Source organism: Sus scrofa, chromosome 14, assembly GCF_054392235.1.
Source record: "Sus scrofa isolate SSC_HxYL_T2T_F1_AM1 chromosome 14, Sscrofa_HxYL_maternal_Yorkshire_Landrace_v2.0, whole genome shotgun sequence".
Lineage (NCBI taxonomy): Eukaryota > Metazoa > Chordata > Mammalia > Artiodactyla > Suidae > Sus > Sus scrofa.
Window position 1 is genome coordinate 124,192,458 of NC_139396.1, and position 17,375 is coordinate 124,209,832.

Consider the following 17,375-nt stretch of genomic DNA (forward strand, 5'->3'; position numbering starts at 1 on the left):
ATGTTCCCTCTATACCCACTTTGGTAAGCGTTTTTATCATGAAGGGATGTTGGACTTTGTCAAATGTTTTTTCTGTATCTATTGAGATGATCATGTGGTTTTTGACTTTTCTTTTGTTAATATGGTACATGACGTTGATTGATTTACATATGTTGAACCATCCTTGTGAACCTGAGATGAATCCCACCTGGTCGTGGTATATGATCTTTTTGATATGTTGGTGTATTTGGTTGGCTAAAATTTTGTTGAGAATTTTTGTGTCTAAATTTATCAAAGATATTGGTCAATAGTTTTCTTTTTTGGTGATATCTTTGGTTTTGGAATTAGGGTGATGGTGGCGTCACAGAATGTCTTTGGGACCCGCATGTTCATTGCAGCACTATTCACAATAGCCAAGACATGGAATCAACCCAAATTTCCACTGATAGATGATTGGATTAGGAAGATGTGGTATCTATACACAATGGAATACTACTCAGCAATAAAAAGAATGAAATAAAGCCATTTGCAGCAACATGGATGGAACTAGAAACTTGCATCCTGAGTGAATTAAGTCAGAAAGAGAAAGACAAATACCATATGATATCACTTATATCTGGAATCTAATATATGGCACAGAGAAATCTTTCCACAGAAAAGAAAATCATGGGCTTGGAGAATAGACTTATGGTTGCCAAGGAAGAAGGGGAGGGAGTGGGATGGACTGGGGGCTTGGGGTAAATAGATGCAAAATGTTGCCTTTGGGATAGATCAGCAATGGGATCCTGCTGTGTGTCACTGGGAACGCTGTCTAGTCACTTATGATGGAACACATAATGTGAGAAAAAAGAATGTATACATGCATATGTAACTGGGTCACCATGCTGTACAGTAGGAAAAATATATATATATATATACATATATATATATATATATATATATATATATGATAAAAAAGAGCAAGTTGGACCCTTTCTTGAGCAGCTTTTACCCTGACACTAATCCCCATACTTGAGGCAAGCAGTTTAAGTTCTATAATAACGTATGTAAACCACATGCCTGGAGAAGACTTTCTCTGTGAATGTCTGGAGATAAGGAAGAAGCATGGAAGAGCTTGATGGAATTCCCAGTCTGCAAACAGATAGGGAGGGGTTACACAAAGGAAAAGCAGCCGCATCTGAGAGAGAAATACTCTAGGGCAAAGTCCTGCTTCCTCAGAAAATTGAAGGAGACCAAAACTTGATTCTGCTTGTTGCTTGCTCTACTTTGAGTGAAACCAGACTTTCTGCTTTTCCCATATAGGAGGGAGAAACTGTTGGGAAAACAGACTTATTCAAACACTAAGGAAATCTACAGTCTCTTTCTAATTAACTAAGTTCTAATTAATTCCTGTGTATAGATGCAAAGAATCATCAGATATCTGAAAGGGAGATGACATATAACAGGAAAGGTTTTGATCAACTAATATAACTGATACTAGAAGAACTAGAGATAACTTTACTTGTAGCAAGTAAAGAAAGGACTTAAATACAGCTTTTTATTTCTCAGAGATATTTTAAAATGTATTGTAGTCATGAAACTATATTGAAATGCAAATTAAGCTATTACAGGCCAGGACAGCATCTTGGAAATTAGAAACAGAGTTCCTTAAAATGTTAAAGATCTAGAGTGACAGCTGAAGACAGAACTTTTGATCTGGAAAATAAAGTGCAGTTAATCTCTCAGAAGACAATGCAGCTAGAAAAAATTATAGAGAAAATTAGGAGATGTGGAAAATTATTTCTGAGATTCAATATTTATCTAAAGGAGATCCAAAAGCATAGGTATGAGAAAGTGAAGATAGGAGGAGTAATGGTTTAAAAGATGGTTATTTTTTCAAGCTGAGGAAGTCACAGATACAAAGCTCTCACCAAGTGCCAAAATGGGATGACTGGGGTAAACATATAGACAAGAGATGATAGGTAGATGATAGCTAGATAGCTAAATAGATAGAATGACATCCTGATAAATTAAAATACTCAAACATAAAAAGAACACTCCAGAAGACTTCAGGAGGGATAAAAGCATCATATTTACAAAAGAAGAACCAAATAAATATTAAATTCTTTACACATCTAGACATTAGAAGATAGTGGAAAATTTGCTTTAAGAGTTCTGGGCGAAAGCGGGTTTAAATTTAGAGTTTGATACATAGACCCATTAGCATTCAAATGTGAAAGCAAAGTAAAGATAATAGTTTACAAAGCTGATGATCTACAGGACTTTGCCAAAGCATTATTTTTGAACATATTGCAGCAAATAAAAAACTAACGCAAGAACAAGGATGACAAGAAATAGTAGTGAGCAAAGAAACCAGTAGAATGCATGGTTATTCCTTAATAAGCATTAATATGTAATATAACAATAAACAAACACCTGGTAATAAAATAGCACTGATCTGAATGTCATATGTGGGAGGAGAAAGGATGGCTGGGTGGAAAGGTAATGTAGATATAAGGTAAAATATAAGGTAAAATGAGGAAGAAGTGATAGCATGGTAAGTTTAATTGTAGACATGGATAGGAAAATACAAGTTTATATATTTTGTGTTACAATGTAAAAGAAATCAGATTAAAAAATATTGAAAACTTCCAAATCATTAAGGAGAAAAGCCTAACAAAGATAATTCAATCAACCCAACAACTGACAAACAAGAAACAAAAATGATTTAAAAAAGCAAGTATAAATGAGGCCCTACTGTACAACACAGGAAACTATATCCAGTCTCTTGGGATAAACCATGATGGAAGATAAAATGTAAGAAAGGAATGTTTGTATATGTATGCAACATTGGCACAACATTGTATGTCAACTATACTCTAATAAAAAAGTTTTCAAAATAAAGAAGCAAGTAGAAATCACAATATAAAATGAAAAGTATAACTGTTTTTGGAATCCCAGTTGTATTCATGGATTAAATTGTACTATTAAAAGATTGAAAAATTTAGATTACAATTGAGAAAATTTCATTCTATCCCTTTAAGAAGATACACCTAAAAATAACAGAAAAATGTAAGGTATGCAGAGGGGTGAAAACTGTAATAAGCTTATGAAAATCACAAAAACTAGGAGTGGAAATATTAATATCAAACATAAGATCCAAGACCCCAAATAACTGAGCTGGAAAAGGGGAGACATTTCATACTGATGAAAGGCAAAACCCACCTAGAAAACACATAATCCATTATTCTTTTCACTACATAATTTCAATAGTATATATTTTTGTCTTTCTGTCCTTTTAGGGCTGCACCCGCGGCATATGTAGGTTCCCCAGGCTAGGGGTCTAATTGGAGCTGTAGCCACCGGCCTATGTCAGAGCCACACACGTGGGATCCGAGCCGCCTTTGCGCATCTGCGACCTACACCACAGCTCACGGCAATGCGGATGCTTAACCCACTGAGTCGCGCCAGAGATCAAACCCGCAACCTCATCGTTCCTAGTTGGATTCCGTTTCCTCTGTGCCATGACAGGAACTCCGATTTCCAAATATATTAAGCAAAAAGTTATTATAAAAGCGCTGTTACAAAAATTAACAAAATCCACAAATTTAGCGGGAAATTTTATAGTCCCCTCTCAGAAATCGACAGAACAATTAGAAGACAAAGTATAAAGGCAGAGAACTGTGCTGTCCAACACAGTATCCAATAGCCACATATGGCCACCAAGCACTTGATACCTGATTGATTTAAACTGAGATATGCTGTAAGTATAAAACACACACCTGAATTTTAAAGACATTATAAAAGAAAAATAATGTAAAAACCTTATGATTGATTTTGTATGGATTATTAAAAAGGTAATATTTTGGATATATTGGGTAAAATAAAATATATCATAAAAATCAATTTCACCTATTTACTTTTTTAATGTGGCTACTAGAAAATTTGAAATTACAGATGTGCCTCATACTATATTCTATTGGACAGTGCTAGTACAGAGGATTTGAGTAACACAAAATCTAAGCTAGATCTAAGAGACCAGTCTGGTTGTACATCACCTTTGCATCTACACATGAAAGTTTACAGAAATATACGAAGTACTAGGTCTCTTGAAAAACAAACAAACAAAAAAGGAAACGAAATAGTCTTTTAGAGGAAATATAAGCAGTTTGATCTACTAAAAGGCAAAGAATGCCAGGGAGGAACCTGATGAAATGGGTAATGGTCATGTCATGGAGAACTTTTAGGTGACAAGTCAAAGGGCTCGTAGGTTACGAAATGATAAGCAATTTTTGAAAGGTGGTCTTGACAAGAAAAACCTTTGAAATCTATAATGACAAGGACATTGCACTTTAGAGAACTCTCTTCACAGGTTGGTAAATGGATTACAGTGGGTCAATGCCTCACATATACATTCATTCATATACATACATATCTATATACCCATGCACACTTATAATAAGCTTAGTGAAAGTCTGTGATTAATTATAACTTGGGGAGTTCCCTTTGTGGCTCAGCAGTTAATGAACCCAACTAGGACCCATGAGGATACAGGTTCCATCTCTGGCTTCCCTCAGTGGGTTAAGGATCTGGCGTTGCCATGAGCTATGGTGTAGGTCACAGATGTGGCTCAGATCCCACATTGCTGTGGCTGTGGTGTAAGCCAGCAGCTGTAGTTCCGATTTGACCCCTAGCTTGGGAACTCCCATATGCTGTGGATGCAACCCTAAAAAGCAAAATAAATAAATAAATAACTGGGGAGGGAGAATAAAGTAGATCAAAAATCACTACCACGGTAGTCATCACTACCACAGTGATAACTAGGAGTACAGTTACACCTGCAACAGAGATAAAGAACATTTAAGGAAGAACAAAATTGGAAGAGAAGATGAAGAGCTTGAGTTTGGACGTGCTGAGTTTCACGTGTCCATGGGACATCTAACTAGACAAGGCTGGCAGGAGTATTAAGATTCAAAATCAAGGGAGGGCTAGAGGTTCTGTTATATGGGTCAGTGGAATGCTTGGGAGCACAAACATTGATGGGGTGTCAAAGGAAGGAATGACTATTAAGGTGACTGAGAAAGCACAATTAGGATAAAAGAGGAACTGGAGGGTCTGATGTAACAGGCAGTGCAGGAAAACAGTATCCAGAATGAATTGTCTGTAAAGGGAAAGACAACACAAAAGTCCACCAAGATAAGATCCTTTCCTTGAAGGAATTTTTAAGCTACAAATTTGTGAGTTTGAAGGAAGAATGAGAGCATGAATGAAATCATATTTAATAAAAAGTATGTAGTATGTAAAAGAAAAAAAGAAAAGCAGGGGTTAGAGTAGAAGTTAAAGTTTTGTGTTTTTTTTTTTTTTTTCTTTTATGGCTGCATCTGCAGCACATGGAAGTTCCTGTGCCAAGGACTGAATCTGAACCAGAGCTTCGACCTACACTACGGCTGTGGCAACGGCCAGATTTTTGAACCCACTGCGCTGGCTGGGAGTGAACCCATGCCTCTGCAGTGACCCAAGCTGCTGCAGTTAGATTATTAACCCGCTGCACCACAGGGGGAACTCCAAAAGTTTTTCTAATGATTAAATGACCGCCTGCTGCACCTCTCAAGTTAGATGTTTCATTCTACAAGCACAGCAAAATTAACATGTGCAATCTGAAACTCACTATCCAATTCATTTTTTTTTTTTTAATGGGACTTCACTATGGTTGCGGAGTGAGGAAAAGGAAATAGTAAAGATGATAATGTGGAAAATATGGGAAAGAGAAGTGATGACTAACCGAGAACTACACCAGAAAATATGGCAGAGGCTGGTGTCAAGAGCATCCTAAGGAGGGTTTATCCCACAACAGATGGAGAGAAACCTCATCCTCTGAACCTGGAGGCAGAAAGGTGATGCTAGTGATGGTTGCAGGGTTAAGGTGTGCTCATCATTTTCCAGGAAAGTCACACTGTCATCCTTTGAGAGTGAGGGTTAGGCTGGATAGGAGGTTTGATGAAAGTGTGAGAATTTAACAGGATTTTGGATAGAGTCGGGGGAAGGGGAAGATTAAGTAAAAATGAAAGAAATATTGATTGGGGTCTGTCGGGTGTATGCTTTTCCCCAAGAGCAATCAGTCACTTGAGTGGAATGGACATGCTCTTTTGCAGTCCTGGTGCCAAATGGCTGAGCGTTATACTAACGCTCAGGGTGCTATAGCAGAGGAGTACTATGTGGCTGAAGGTGGTGGTGAGAGTGTTGTTGAGTGGAACAGCCAGGTGACCCTGGCAAAGTAAAGAAGTGAGTGAAGACAAAGGGGGTCTAGAGATGTGGGTGAAAGCAAAGTCTAAAAATATGTGGAAGTCTCAGTGATACAGAAGAACAGATAATCATGACAAAGGGAGATAAAAGAATCAAATGGATGGGAGATTGTGGTCAAAAATCCAGTTAATATGAGTGTACTGATTTAGAGCCGTTTGGGGGGATGATGACAAGGCCTGTGGCACGACTGAAGTGGAGTAGAAAAAAAAGTCCTTGAGTTGAGCGGGCCACTGAAAAGAGAAGCCCTGGTGTTGGATATCCATCTGGGAGTTCAGTTACCCAGGATGGTGATACAATAAGAAGAGCTGAAGTTTTTTTTTTTTGTCTTTTTAGGGCTGCACCTGGGGCATTGGAAGTTCCCAGGCTAGGGGTAGAATTGGAGCCACAGCAGTGCAGGACCCGAGCCGGGTCTGTAACCTACATCACAGCTCACGGCACTGCCAGATTCTTAACCCACTGAGGAAGGCCAGGGATCAAACCCATGTCCTCATACTAGTCGGGTGCATTACTGCTGAGCCATGACAGGAACTCCCTGAGCTTATGGTAATTTGTGATGGCAGCCATAGAAAAGTAATATAACAGTTTGTGCTCAAACGCACATGGGAGTTATAAAAGCCTAAGTACTGCTCTGCTTCTCCCAGGAAGGGCCATGCCAAGGCATTGAATATCTCATGGATGCGGAGGTCTTGGGAAGGATAACTGTATGTGAGGGATGAGACTTCATTGAATGGAGTGTAATCCCTCTGCTGCTGATGTATCATCCCTGACTTCCACCTTGGTGCTCAAACAATACCACTCATCAGAGCTTCTAGCTACGCTTGCAATTGCAGTGGCGCTTCGGGTCTGGCTTCCCTCTTAGGATCTCTGCTCTGCCAACCTCTTTTTTTTTTTTCTTTCGGATATGGTGAAGTAAGGGAGGTATTTACTTTTCTTTAAATGAATTGTTTTCTCAGAGTCACCTGATGAGTACAGATTTTTTGAAACTATAGCCTGAAAGACACTTTTTTTTCCTTTCTGCTTCCTGACCAGTTTTATTTATTACCAGAGGCATGGGTTATAAAGCCTACAATCTGCTTGAACGGGAGGGAGGCACAGAAAGAAAAAGGTAGGAGGCTTGGAAATAAAAGGTTCAGGAAATCAAAAGGTAGTTCTGGATAGAAAGATGCCAGAAGCTCAGACATTAGCTATCCACACAAAGTTCCAAGTAACAGGTACAGGATATCAGGAGTCAGAAGATAGCTTGCTTTTTACTTCCTTTTCAGTCATGTGCTTAGTACTTCCTGCCCAGGGCAAGAATTAGTCCCAGAGTGTGAGGCCTGAGTTCAAAGATTGTGACAAATAGGTAAATATGACATTAGTGGGAAAGAAAGAGAACATGAAACAAAGGAATTCTTGAGAGGGGAATATTTCTTCTATGTTCCAGCTGGTTGAGGATTAGAGTTATTCAATATTAAAGCTGAAATTGTCTTCAGAATCAAGAACTACTAGCCATGACTGAGCATGGTGTGTTAAGGCTGTGTTCTACATGCTTTATATCCACATAATCCTAAAAATCAGTCCATGAAGTTGGCATTATTATACCCATCTGACAGATGAAGAATCTGAAACTCAGAAATTTTAAGTGAGCCGCCTAAAGGCGTTCAGCTCAAAGGTATTCAGTAAATGTGTGAGACAGAAGTAAAACTCTCATATAAAAGACTACAAAACCCCAAATGCATGCAGTCTTGATTTCAACCACATTGTTCCCTAATAGTCTCAGCAGGAATTTTCTATTACTATCTCAAACCCACAACTTCAAAACCATACTAGGGTAATCTTACTGCTATGCTTATGAGAGAAGTTACATGCAGTCACATGGTTTTAATTTAACATTCCATACATTTCCAGGTGATATACACCAATATTTCCACTTGGAACCATGGGTGCATCATTCAGTACCTAGCAAAATGTGTCTGTAATCTCCCTGGATTCTACTTATTTCTGACCAGCAAGGCACAGCCCATACCACACTGCTTCAGTTTCTAATTTAATGGAACATTAAGCATCCATTTCTGGTACCTAAATTATCTAGTCTCTGTTATTTATAGAGCTTACATGCAAAGTGTTTAACTAAAAAATGGAAATAAAAATAGGAAATGGAAGGGTGCCTGCCATCGAGTCTCATAAGTGATCCGATAATATTATTAAGTCCAGTGGGTAATGAGTGTTAAACAATTTACATTCTAGAAATTTTAAAATAAAGACTTAATCACTTCCTTCTGCTAATGAGCCTCCAGTTTTTCTTTTTGTGTTGGAAACATGTGCTTCTGGAAATAGGTGGGTCAGCTATGCTCCATGTATCAGACATCTCTTGTTCTTGAATGTGGTACAGTAGGACCTCTTTCTTTCTCTCTCCCTCCCTCTCCCCACTTCCTCCCTCCTTCCTTTCTTTCCCTCCTACCTATAAATCAGTGCTGTGATGCAAAAACCAGAAATGGATTCTAATAGTACACATGCTTGGCAGGGCAGAATTCTATAAGTCTGTCAAATGCAGTTTCAAAATCCCACTAACAAAAATAAATATACATAATCTGAATGCTGCCTTTTGCTAGGGACATTCAAAGTGGATATTTTTTCTTTTTGTTGATTTATAAGCCCACAGAAAACAAAATTTCTGCTAACAGATTCAGAAATTTAAGCAGGTAAGGGCTGGAGTACCTAGGACATAGATCTCCATGTCGACAAAACAGTCAGACATCTGATTTCACTAATTGTTTGTTAAAAAGCAATTGAGAAGCACAAAGTGTCTCTCTACCTTTCCATACACCATATTAGATCCATGAGGTCCAATGCCCTCTTTCCACAGAGCTGCAACCTTATATTCCATGCTTGCATGTTCTTTTTTGTCAGGGTTTTCCACAGGCTTCTACCCATGTTCCTTCAATTCCAACGGACTTTTCTCCAAGTTTCGGGACATCAGGTGATTTATATTACAAAACATCAATGATTAGAATAAATATGAATTACTTGGAGTCCCTTCCCTGCCCCTCTCACTAAAGACTCCAGTCTAGGCTGCGACTCCCAGGAAAGCATTGGCCCGGCGCCATGTTGCTCCGTTTTCTCTCCCTCTCCCTACTCTCATTTCCCCACATTATCTCCTCACATGCTCAGACTTTCCGAGGAAGTTTACACTTCTTCCGACTCTATTATGCGGAGCAATTTAATTCTCTCTGCCTCACTCTCTGTGCATTCTGACTAAGCCCTGAGGGCTTTCGTTCTAGAAATGAAGGTTGTTTGGCTAAACAGAGCAGTACTTGCATGGAAGAATTCTGCAGGCAGAATTAATGGTATATTGGATTAGTCCTTTTCCTCCTCCTAGTCTCACATTCCTGACAGCATTTTCCTTTGATTTTTTTTTTTTTTTCCTTTTCAGCCACACCCGAGGCATGTGGAAGTTCCCTGGGCCAGGGATGCCACCGATGCCACAGCAGTGACCTGAGCTACTGCAATGACAACTCAGAGTCCTTAATCCACTGTGCCACCAGGGGAACTCATAAAGTCACTATAAATTAGGCAGCTTTTAGACATTATACTCATTGTGCAGACAAAAGACCTAAGTCAAAGAGTTTCAGCGACTTGAAGCAGGAGAATTAAAGATCTAAAACTAGAATGTAGATCCTGTCATGCTATGTGGTCTGCTTGTATCCTACACACAGTGTGGGCTCTATGGATGGTCACAGTTTTAACCACTGTTTACAAAGACTGTGACCAATAGGAGCTGTGGTGGCGAATTTTATGTGTCAACTTGACTAAGCTAAGGGATGCCCAGATGGCTGATAAAATATTTTTTCTGGGTGTGTCAGTAAGGGCATCTCCGGAAGAGATTAACATTACATCAGAGTAAAGGAGACGGCCCTCTGTGATGTGGGTGGTTATCACCCAATCCACTGAGGGCCTAAACAGAGCAAAAAGGTGGAGGAAGGGAGAATTCGCTTTCTCCGTTTGACCTGGGGCATCCATCTTCTCCTGCCTCTGGTCACTAGCACTCCTAGTTCTTTGGCTTTGGGTCTCATACCAGGACTTAGACGATTGGCCCCTGATTCTCAGGCCTTTGAACTTTCAGTGGATGACACCACTGATGTTCCTGGTTCTTTAGCTTGCAGATGGTAGATTTTACGACATCTTGGCCTTCATAACCATGTGAGCCAACTCCTATAACATTCTATTAATCTGTCTATATATATTAAATTCTCTTTCTCTCTCTCTCTCTACACACACACACACACAAACACACACCCCTTCTATTGGTTCTGTTTCTCTGGAGAACCCTGACTAATATACAGGTGCTATTGGAGCAATGCACTATGATGGAGTGTAACATAATTATTGCTGAGCTGATGTCTAAGGAATGCAATATATTGTCTATAAGAAAGTGGCATTAAACACTTTTCATAATTGGACAAAATGTGTCATCTCCTTGCTTGGGAGAGAATGAAAAAGAAAGGGAGGAGGCAGAAAAAGTCATGTCTCATCAGCAAACTCACAGGACTGCAATCAGGCAGCCTAAATATCAGCTTAGTTCTGCCACTAGCCTCTGACTATTCAGACCTTGGACCAGTCCATCAGTCATGTCCTAGCAGGAGACAGATGACTGAAATGATTGAAAAGAGTTTCCGAAAGAGATTATAAAAACTCTGGAATTAGTGACCTAGGGAAATTGCTACTACCCAAGAACAGTAGGCCAAGACCAGCGAAAAGAACTTGATAGACCTGGCAGGAAAGTGTCAGAGAATAAATACCCCAACCTCTCTTTTTTCCTAACCAATGATCTCCTCTCAGTGTTTCCCTTTGGCTGAAGCCAGTTGAAAATCAGGGGCATGGGAGCCACTGATACCATCCATAGACATCAGTCTCCCAAGGCATGGAGTGGGATGGGGCAGGGTAGAGTGCTGTTCTGGAAGGGCAAACAGAAAATTCTGCATAATCGGTATTCATAAAAATCTCCTGGTACAAAATAGAGAACAAAAGTGCCCATCTTGAAGTTTTGTCTGTTTTGCTTTCTCTAATTAAATGAGAGACAATGATTGCAAAGGACTTGAATAAACACAGGACATATGTTATTTGCAATGCAGTGCTCTGCTCAAGAAGGAAAATAACACTAGTATGAAAATTCCTTGTAACTGTCTGGCACCAATATTTCTATAGTGCCTTTAAGTCCATTTATCCATTTACTGCACATCCTCTATGGGTGGAGATTGGAGAGTGGTGGTCCAGGCCACCTAAAAGCACCCAAGAGTGGTGGCAGGGCAGAGGCAATCCTTCATCTCACTGATGGTCCTTAGCTAAGAATGATGAAATGTTCCCTTTGAAGCAATGACTGTGGCTTACAGAAACATGTGTAAAGTTTGATTTATGTATGAGTTTCTAACAGGAACAAACTAGTTTTGTAATCACATCCCAGAAAAAAAATGAGGCACTTGAGCCATATAACAGTGTCTAGAAAGGCATATTCTTATCCCTAATCTTAACCAGACCATTGGGACTAATGGCAAAGAGACAAATCAATATTTTTATAGCTGGTCACAATGACTGTTTTGGGTTTTACTCAGCTTAAAGGAAGGAATTCTCTAAGGTTTTGCATTTCATTCTCCTGGATTTGTAAAGATAAGGAATTTGTGACTTAACATTTTAATTCTAAGTCTAAGGAACATTCAAAATAACTCTGATCTAATTCCATCAAGTGCATACTAAAGTCCCAATTTTACTAGATTGGCATGAGCACTGTCTCCATTTAAAATGAGAGGGAATGGAGTTCCCACTGTGGTGCTGTGGGTTAAGAATCCAACAGCAGCTACTCAGGTTCAGATTGAATCCCTGGCCTGGGGACTTCCATATGCTTTGGGTGCAGCCATAAAATTTTTTTTTTAAGGATAAAAATAAAATGAGGGGGGAATTGAAAGGACAGAGAAGAGAAGAGAGTACTGGGGAGAGCAGAAATAGACATTAATAATTTTGATGAAAATTTGGGTTTGGTGCTTCCAAACTTAAAGGCTCATGCAGGAAGGAAGAGCAGAATGATTGAGAATTCTGAGAAAACATCTAGCAAAATAATCAGTTCTGGGAAACACTGTTTATCCACTAGATCATGCATTCAACAGACATTTACTGAACAACTACTACATCTCAAGTAGTAGTTCCAGTGCATTCAACAGACATTTATTGAACAACTACTACATCTCAAGTAGTAGTTCCAGTTAATGGAGAAAACATAAAAATACAGAAAAAAAAGTCCCTATGAGATATAGTGAGCAAGTGACATTTGACAGTAGGAAAGGTAGGCAGAAGCCAGGTGACAGAGGACATAGAGATTTGGTAAGAAGTTCATATTTTATTCTACGCGGAATAATTTAACATTAATAATGCATTCATCTACAAATGATAGAGTGCTCTAAATTAACTGTCATTAAAAAGGGGGAATATTTATTAGCTTACATAGTATATTTCAGAAGTATGGTGTCTCTAGAAATGGTTGATTTAATACTTCAATAAAGCCCTCAGAGACCCAGGTAGTCTACATCTGTTTTGTCATCCTTAGCACATTGTTTTGTCTTCATGATTGCAAGATGGCTACCTAAGTTATATTCTGCAATTTCCACACATGAAAAAGTTCATAGAAATAAGAGTATATTAATTAGGAGTAGATTTATTGATAGTAACCAAAATAATCCCAATAATAATGGCTTAAAGAGGTAGAAATTTATTTCTTTTTATGTAAAAGAAATCTGGAGTTAAGAGTTGATATGATGTCTCCATAAAGTCATCAGGCTCAGGTTCCTTCCAGCTCTTTACCTGCATTATCCCTAGGATGAGGCTCCACCCTCAGAGACACAGGTGACTATTGGAGCTCCCGTTCTTTCATCTACTTCCTAACCAGTAAAATGCAATGAGGAAGAAGGAAAACAAGTATACTCCTTTTCTTTTAAGGGGAGTTTCCCAAAGTACACTCAAAACTCTCCTCACGTCTCACTGGGTAGTACTTAAGCACAACACCACCCGTAAGAGTAAGGAAATCTGTGATGTGTGATCTTACAGCAGGACAGCAACACATCCAGTTAAAAATGAGAAATTTATTAACAAATAATAAAAGGAGAATGAATGAATATTGAAGAGAAATAGGACATCTCGGCACTAAGAAATATCTTCTTTTCCTTATGTCTCAATTTAAAAGCAAGGAAAATTTCTAAAAGTATCTTAACAGAAAGCCAAATTATGTACATTTTGAATTTAAGAAAGTGATTTAAAATCTAAAAGTTGGTTTTATATCCCATCTCTGCTATGTATCAGCTTTATCAATTTATGCAAGATACTTGATCTCTCTTAGGTTCAATTTATAATATATAAAACAGGGAGTCTAAGCTTATAAGGTTAGCGGGAGTATTAAGTGAAATCACATATTGTGACAAATGGTGATAATAATAGTAATTGCACTGGGAACTATATCTAGTTATTTATGATGAAGCATGATAATGTGAGAAAAAAGAATGTATACATGTATGTGTAACTGGGTCACCTTGCTGTACAATAGAAAAATTGACAGAACACTGTAAACCAGCTATAATGGAAAAAATTAAAATCATTATAAAATTTAAAAAAATCATTTCAAAGTAGAACTGCCTTTCACTAGTGGCATCAGCCTAGTGACCAGTATAGTTCAGCAGTTGATCTGATATTTTGTTTGAAGATCAATGCTTCTGGATGGACTTTGTGACCAGCTAGTACAGAGAGGGGTGTGGACTCACCAGCTCATCCATAGGCATGTGTAGGAGCATCAGAACTTGGCCTTTAAGGTCATCATACAACACACAGATCCTTTCTCCTTAGAAACTATCAGTTTTATCATTTGCCACTTTCCCTCAAAGAAAACTCTAGACTATTTTAGAGTTGTCTTAAGTAGGGAAGTGGCTGCAGAATATAAACTTTGGGAACATATGGTATGGAGTACAACTAATGCTAAAGTTCCCAAAAGATGAAAATCCTAAAGGACTAAAAATACTTTCTTCAAACAACCATTTTTCAGTACAGCTGTGTCTTTGTTAAACCAGCTGTTAAGTAAGCCCCAAGGGTACTCCTCACATGGGGCTCTAATGGGTTTTTTTTTTTTTTTTAATGATTTAATTCTTATAGCTCAAGCTGCTATTGTGTCTGTAATAGTTTTACATTTCTACCACTGAAAGACAAAGAAAGAGAGAGGAGCAATGAAGGAAATTAAAGGCTGGAGGAAGATTTATAGAAAGTTGTGTACATCCAATTCTAGGTATGGTGGGAGAGAAGGAGGAAGGGACTAGCAGTATAGGCAAGAAAATGAGGATGTGAAAAATAAGAATGTTCATATGAAGAATGGCTGTAGGTTGAGCACATGAGGACATGACCAATCTTCAGAATATTAAAGAATTCCAAAACCGTATTGGCCAAAATACAGGAAAGCAGTTGAATGTAGTATATAAGACAGTGACCTTGGGATCATAGTGGATTGTGGAACTCTCAGTTCCCCCACTTGTTTGTGGTGGGGCCTCAGCCTCAGAAAAGTTACTTACTGTCTTTGAAAATTGGTATCCTCATTTCTAAAACAGAAATAATAATAGTTGTGTCTACCACACAGGATAATTGTCAGGGTTAATTGAGGCAATGTGTATAAAGCATTTAGAACACTCCCTGGTGCATACAGAGCCCACGTGGAATTTAATAAATATTATTACAACTTGCTTTTTCAGAAAACGTTCATTCCTATCAAGAAAAAAATAAATATATGAGAAATAGATTAAAATTGTCTTCTGTCATCATAGACTCTGCAAGAAAAAAAAAAAGGCTTAGAGCCATATCCTATCCTCAAATGGGTCAACCTTTCTTTTTGATACTCAGACTGTCTAATATTATTCAGCTTGAAAAAAGAAAGAAATTCTGTCATATGCTACAACATGGATGAACCTTGAAGGTGTTATGTTATAGGAAATAAGCCAATCACAAAAAGATATATACTACTTCAGTCCACTTATATGAGGTATTTGAAGAATCAAACTCAAGGAAATAGAAAGTAAAATGGCAGTTTCCAGGGATTGGAGAAGGGGGATATGAAGAGTTGTTGTTCAATGAGTAGAGAGTTCCAGTCAAGCAAGCTGAAAAAGGTCAAAAGATTTGTTGTATAACAATGTGCATATAGTTAAATACTGTAATTTCTATGTAAGGGGAAAATTTATGCCTTTTTTTTTTAACTGCATTCACATGATAGAACATGGATAAACTTTGAAGACATTAAGCTAAGTGAAATGAGCTAGTCACAAAGGGGCATTGATTACATGGGAGCACATATATAAGGTAACTGGAGTAGTTGAATTCACAGAGACAGGTAGTAGAATGGTGATTGCCCAGGGTGAGAGGAGTTATTGTTTAATGAGTAGAGAGTTTCAATTTGGCGAGATGAAAATTGTTCTGGAGATAGATGGTGGTGATGGTTGCCCAATACAGTGAATATATTTAATGCCATTGAACTGTATATTTAAAAATGGTTAAGTAGTAAATTTCATGTAATATAGTCCTTACCACAGTTAAACAAATAGACAAACTGCCTTTCCTGTGATACAGTTTATCAGTATGTCTTTACAACTGAATTGGTCCGATGGTAGCATGACCAACTGAACACTGAAATAGCTGCTCAAGAAAACTGCCTAAGAAAGGGCTCAAGAAAGAAGGGGGGCCACACTTTTCCTATATGATGTGTGACACTCTGTGTACTATTAAGAAAAATAAGTTTTGCTTAGATAAAAATATTCTAAGTAGGGGCCCCTTGCCTTATTTATTTTCCAAAAGAACAAGAATCAAGGATATTTTTCCTTCTAGAAGAGTACCTAGTGTGGATTCTTAAACTCAGAACTTTAAAAAGATTTGCTGACCATGTTTCAAAATATTCTCTTAGACTCTAACCAATTTGTGGTATTAGAAATGTATTTTAAAAGATAAATTTAAATACAGTTCTTTCCCAATAAAGAACGGGCATCAATCCTTTAATAGAGAGGCAAAAGAAATGGTTCTTATCCAGACTTCATTCTTTATCTTCAAATTTCATGTCACCTTATTCTGTCCCATGAATTCTGCATAAGATTATCACATATTGCTTCAGGGCCATTACTTATGATTTTTTGAACTTACGTTGGTATTTGATTAGAGTAGAGTCATTTTGATCTGAGCCTTTTTGAACTAATTTTTATAAAAGGCTTTGCTTCCTCCAAAATAATACTGTGCTAGGAACAAATTCTTAAAAACTCTACTTTCTCTTCTGTAATCACTAACTTCTTGACTCTGTAAATGGGAAGTGAATTTAAACTGATTTTAGTGGAAGCAGTCATTTCTTGCTCAGATCAAAAGCTGGAAACAAGGACTCAAGATGAAGTACTTCCTGTTTAAAACCTTTGTGTGTATCCAACCCCCCAACAAGCTGAAAAATAATTCAGAGCATTACAGTTTGACTCTCTACAATATTATTTTGTTTTTATAAGGTGGAGATCTTTTGAATTGGAAGTTCATGAAGATAAAGGCACTCTTTCTTTAAATGTTTGCTTATGAGAATATTTACAATGAAGAGCTTAAAAAGCTGCAGAGCAATAAGAAATGATAATCATAAAGAATGTACTTTAGGAGTTCCAGTTGTAGCTCAGCAGAAACGAATTTGACTAGTATCCATAAGGATGCAGATTTGATCCCTGGCCTTGCTCAGTGGGTTAAGGATTGGGTGTTCCCATGAAATGTGGTATAGGTTACAGACACAGCTCAGATCTGGTGTTGCTGTGGTGTGGGAAAGTGCCTACAGCTCCCATTCAACCCCTAGCCTGGAACCTCCATATGTCGCAGGTGAGGCCCTAAAAATAAAAAATAAATAAAAAAAATATATTTTAAAATTCTAAGGGAGCTCACAAGAAAGTAAGAGAAATCCCTAGGGGCCACAAACTAAGAGAAAGAAAAGTGTTAAATTAATACCAATGCTACGGCTGCCTTGGGAATGGTCGGCATTTGCAACATGCATAACAAGGGTTTGGGGTTTTAGCAGCCACATAAAAATATAAGATGAGGTATTGGGCTTGTAT